Genomic DNA, 5,821 nt, shown 5'->3' on the forward strand with positions numbered 1-5,821 from the left:
ATGACAATGCCGCAGTTGAAAGGGAAAAATTAAAGTTTAAAACGTGAATCAAAGCTAGAGAGGAGAGAGGCAGGGAGGAAGTAAGCTACACAGCTGCATGCTGGGAATTAAAAAGTAATGACTAACAAATGACTTTCTTCTGGGTAACTTACCCACTTCTGCTCATATAACTGCATATTTGTGTTTTTATTCTACGCCCTCGTTGTCCTTCAGCATGTTTGTGTCCATTATGTGCACGCTTGCACTCACTGGTTCATCAGTGACAGATCATTTGGGTTCAGTCTTTCCTTATTACCCAACGGAGTGACGAGCTGTGAAAGCAAACCACACAGACAGAGGTCACAATGTAATTCAGCAAGATTATTACGCTGGTCACTGGATAATTACATTATTATACGAGAGCAGACAGGTAATGCAGCCAAAATGACCAGGCAGCACTTTTACTGGGGAAGCGGGTGTGGTGGTGGAGGACGGGGAGATCTTTGAAAACCTCTGTAATTTTATCTAATAGTGTGTGCTTATTAGGAAATTACACTGCTGCTTTGCTGTGGTTGTGGACTGCAGGGGATGTAACCTTTTGTAAAAATCAATAGGTTTTATTTTGACTTTTTTTTCACCACTTTCATCATGAGTAATTTTGCTCTTTGCGACAGCATGTTGACGAGTACATTTTGTGAATATTCAGGTTAGTTATTCAAATGCGGTCAGAATTCAATTGCTGGTTCCTTATGTAAACTCTTCTTGTTGCTCCACCACCAAGTATTGTGTTGCACTGCAGGACAAACGCACACACACAAGGCTGTAACGTCACCGGTGTTCTTCACATTGTTGAATGTCCTCTGTTTTGATGGAAGCTAGTTAGTTCAGAAATAATTTGTTCTAGAAGAATGCACATCCTCGGGTTATTATGAGACACGGCGAGTTTCCTAGTGTCCCTCTCTTGTATCATTCATTACACTCACTCACAAAGAAAACACACACACACACACGCACGCACGCACGCACGCACGCACACACACACACACACACACACACACACTCAGTAGGTGCTTTCAGCGATAATAACTGAGCAGAGGTCTTGGCCCCCTTTATGAAAAGAATCTGGCCGCAGGATTGGATATATCTCCTCCAATCAGATGGAAGGTTTTTGAGAATGATTACAACAGCCACAATAGTCTTAATTACGGCCTCGAGCTCCAGCGATCTTAATGACTTTTGCATGTACCAATAGCTGTGTGTGTATATTTGTGTATGGGTTTGTCATATAAATGTGTGTGCAGACTAAGAAGACAATGCATTCAAATGATGTGTGGTATTGAAAGGAGGCATGGCATTTTGCGTGCATGTACGTTAGAGATTATGTTTCATTCTTTCTTTATATTCATATCCTTGCATCATGTTCACTCTGCCTCTGCATGATATAATGATTGTTTTGATGCATTTGTATTGTTGTGTACAACATTGTGAGGGATTTTGTCAGGGTGGGCTGACTTTCACACACACACACGCGCGCGCGCACACACACACACACACACAAATCAGAAATGTCTAACATAAAACATTGTTTTTCTAAATCAGGCAAATACAAGATAGGGTCTGATGGCGGTAATGCAACCCCTTATGGAGATCAACCACCATAAAAATCAACAGAAGAAGAAGAAGAAGGTAATAATTTCACTGGTCATCAATACACATTGTCATCCATGTCTGCATCTTGTTGACACATTTGACCCAGCGAAGTAACCCACTGTGACAGATCTCCAAGCAGCAGACATTAAGCATCTCTCAGGCGTTCGGTCACCTACAAAGAAACGACAAACTGAACCTGAGCAGAAGAAAAGACCTTTTTCTGACAAGTGGCTCCAAGAAGTGCCGAACGCTGAGCACACTGAAATATGCTTCATGATATATTGTTCACATCCACATTGAGCAGATAAAACAGGTGCATTTTATACAGTTTCAAAGATTTTCAACCATCCATTATTTGTTAAACCTGAATAGAATAAGGAGCACACAAATGTGCTGCAAGCTATTGCTAACAAAGAGATAGTCGAGATGAAGAATTGCCCACCTGCTAAATGGTGAAACAAGTTGAATGAAGAACAATGGCAAGCTGTGTGTAATGGTTTTCTCCAGTCATTTGTCCTTCAACAGATTGAAGGACATCACAAAACCACCTTATAACTGGATAGAGACTCCACTTTGACAGAATGGATAAACGTAAAGAAGCAGGAAAACGCTGTGCAGTGTCCTCTGTGTATGACTTGTCAAAATACATACAAGTAATCCAGATTGTAGATTAATCAGAAGATTTTTCAGAGGATAGTGTGCAAGACACTGAGGAGGACAGTGAGGAAGACTGCGTTTATTAAAACCACCGGTAGCTATAAGAAGGTAACTGCTGTAACTGCTTACAGCTACTGAAAAAGAACAAAACCATTGACCGACCACTATATTACCATCTGTACCCCGGGGAAGCCACTCCTTGCATTCATGGACTGCCCAAGATACACAAAGAAGGGGCCCCACTCAGACCCATCATCAGCAGCATCAAGTCAGTTACCTACAACATTGCCAAATATCTAGCAATTGTCCTAGCTTTTTGAACAAATACCGCATCCCTGTTCACTTCAAGCCCAGTAACACCCTGAGGCTTGTCCACCCAAAAGACAAAACACCCAGACATAAGCAGAGTAATGTAGTGTATACAGTGCAATGCAACTAGGAATGCACAGACTTGTACACTGGGGAAACAAAGCAACTGCTTCACAAACGGATGGCACAACACAGGAGAGCCAACACTTCAGGTCAAGACTCAGCAGTCCACCTACGTCTCAAGGACAATAAAAGGGCAATAATATTTTCACATATTTTGGCCAGGGAAGACAGATGATTTGAAAGAGGCCTGAAAGAAGCCATCCATGTCAAAGTGGAAAGACCATCACTGAATAGAGGAGATGGTCTAAGACACCATTTATCAGCCACTCAGCCATTCTCACCCATCAACAGGGAGAAATGCCTGGGACCTCCCACCAGTCAGGTCTGAAGAAGCCTTTTGGATGAGCGGTGAAACATCCTCTAGAACCACAATTCACACACCGATGGCACAGCATCGGGGCCAGTTTTTAGGGTTCAGTATCTTGCCTAAGGATACTTCGGCATGTAAACCGAACTCCTGATCGGTGGTAGACCACTCTACCTCATGAGCCACAGCCGCCCTGCAAGCAAGTTCAGTTGTCTTTGGAAGCGCTTAGAAGTACCATGGCCAAGATGAATGACAATCTTCACAGACATATACACATGCACACAATAAAGTTAATGAATGGAATTTCTTGCTTTCTAACATCTTGTCCACATGTACACAGATATTTAGTAAAACAAGGTTTTCCTCCTGAAGGGTTATATCACCCTAAAACCATATTGGCCAATCAGGAGCCTGAAAAGAAGATACTGCTGTTATGCTACCTGCAACTGAAGGCCATTAGTTGGCAGAATTGGTGCTGGTATACAGCAAATAGCCCTATTCAACTACTGCAGTAATCCATATTATGACAAGAACCACACAACTAAGTAAAGAGAAACAACAGTCCATCATTACTTGAAGACATGCCATTCCAGGAAATGTCAAGAACTTTGAACTTCTCTTCAATGCAGTCACAAAAATCCATCAAACGCTATGATTGATGAAACTGGCTCTCATTAGGACTGCCACAGGAAAGAAAGTGCAAGAGTTACCTCTGCTGCAGAGGATAAATTCATTACTGTTACCAGCCTCAGATATCAACAATTAACAGCACCTCAGATTAGAGCCGACATAACTGCTTTACAGAGTTCAAGTAGCAGACACATCTCAACGTCAACCATTGGGAGGACACTGCATCAATCAGGCCTACATGGTCAATCTGCTGCAAAGAAATCACTATTGGGGGAGACCAAGAAGAAAAGGAGAACGTCTTGGGGCCAAAAACATGGATGAGCATCATTTATTTTTCAACAGGATAATGACCCAGAACACACCTCCAGGCTACATAAGAGCTATTTAACCAGGAAGTGATGAAGCCCTACATCAGGTGACCTGATGTCACCCACTCTGGACCCATGGCTGTCATGACAAATGTATGCCCAACACTCGAATGACTCATCATCATTTGATTATTTTTGTATTTTAAAATGTTGATTAGGGGCGGCATGGTGGCGCAGCAGGTAGTGTGCGTGCCTCACAGCAAGAAGGTCGCCGGTTCGATCCCTGAGTCGGCAGGGCCTTTCTGTGTGAAGTTTGCATGTTTGCATGTCTTCCCGTGCATGCGTGGGTTCTCCCGGCTTCCTCCCAAAGACTGAACTTGAGCGCGTATATATATATATATAGATAGATAGATAGATAGATAGATAGATAGATAGATAGATAGATAGATAGATAGATAGATAGATAGATAGATAGATAGATAGATAGATATGCGCTCAGGTTCAGTTTTTTTTTTTTTTCATTCTGTGCCTGATATAGCAGTTCTTTTCACAGTAATTTGTGTGAAATTGTGATGATTTAGACTGGCTGACCACAGTTGCCAGTAAAGAAAAAGGCAGTGATAAATTCTTTTTCCACTCTGTGACATTCTCAAGGACACTTCAGCAGGGGTACCCTGTTGTGGCCAAGCGGATGAGAAACCGTGCCCCCCACCACATTGGTAGGGGTTTGTGACTATTCCATGCATCTGTCCTTTCCTTTCTTGCCACTCATCTGGGTAACTGCTGTGCTACCAAAACAAGCCAAATGTCATTTTTCTGGCAGCTTCATCCAGCTGCTCCTGGAGAGTCACAGATCACTTCCAGGCCACCTGAGAGATGTAATCCTTTAAGTGTTCTTTGTGTCTTCCCTCTGGGTCTCTTTCCAGTCAGCCTTACCTGTTTTATGTCCACAGGGAGACACCTGAGCAGCCTCCTTGCCAGGTTCAACTGGCTTCACTCAGTGCAGACAAGCAGCTCAACTTACAGGTCCTCTTGGATTTCTGAGCATCTCGCCCTCTTACAGAGATTGTGCCAGCAGCCTGCAGAGAAGCATCACTCTGACAGCTTGAATCTTTGTTCTTATTCTTTCAGTCACTGGTGACTGTAAATGAGGTTTGACAGGGAGACCCAACACAGAGTGGATATACAGTATGTTGAGAGCTGTGCCTTGTGGATCAGCTCTTTATTTACCAGCACAAGAATAGATGCAGGACTGACATTATTGCAAACTTTGTAAAATTAGCTCAATCTTAATCTTAAGATCCCTTTTACACTCATGTCACACAATTCCTTCTCCACCTGCAAGAACAAGAAACTGGAAGCAAACCATGCTGCTTTGTACTATGTTCTTCTTAGTGTGCATATAAAGAAACTTTGTTGGCATAGTGTTAGGACGTTGGCATCAGCCTTACCATGCAGCTTTTATGTGTTATTAACTGGAAGACCATATGCCAGGTTTCTAAAATCCATGTGACGGGTGAAGGGGTGTCTTAACCACAACATGCAACCAATATCAAGAGCTGTTTCGGGATAGATCTCACCCACCCTTTTACACGTGGATAAGAAGGCAAATTGCAGGGTTAAGAAGGGCTCTATTAATGACTGCACTTTAAGAGAAGAGAGAGAACAGGCAACACAGAGAAACAGGCAGTAAGGCAAGGCATTTGCAAGTCTAATAGCATCCTGGCTGTAATGAACAGTGTTTTGGATCATTCAGGGAGCGGGGAGGAAATAAGACCCTACATGAGGTTAGAAATAGGCAATGGACTGAGGGTGAGGTGGTCAGGTTAGCAAAGGGTGCCAATAATGAATACCAAAT

This window comes from Chaetodon trifascialis, chromosome 2 (genome assembly GCF_039877785.1).
Source record: "Chaetodon trifascialis isolate fChaTrf1 chromosome 2, fChaTrf1.hap1, whole genome shotgun sequence".
Lineage (NCBI taxonomy): Eukaryota > Metazoa > Chordata > Actinopteri > Chaetodontiformes > Chaetodontidae > Chaetodon > Chaetodon trifascialis.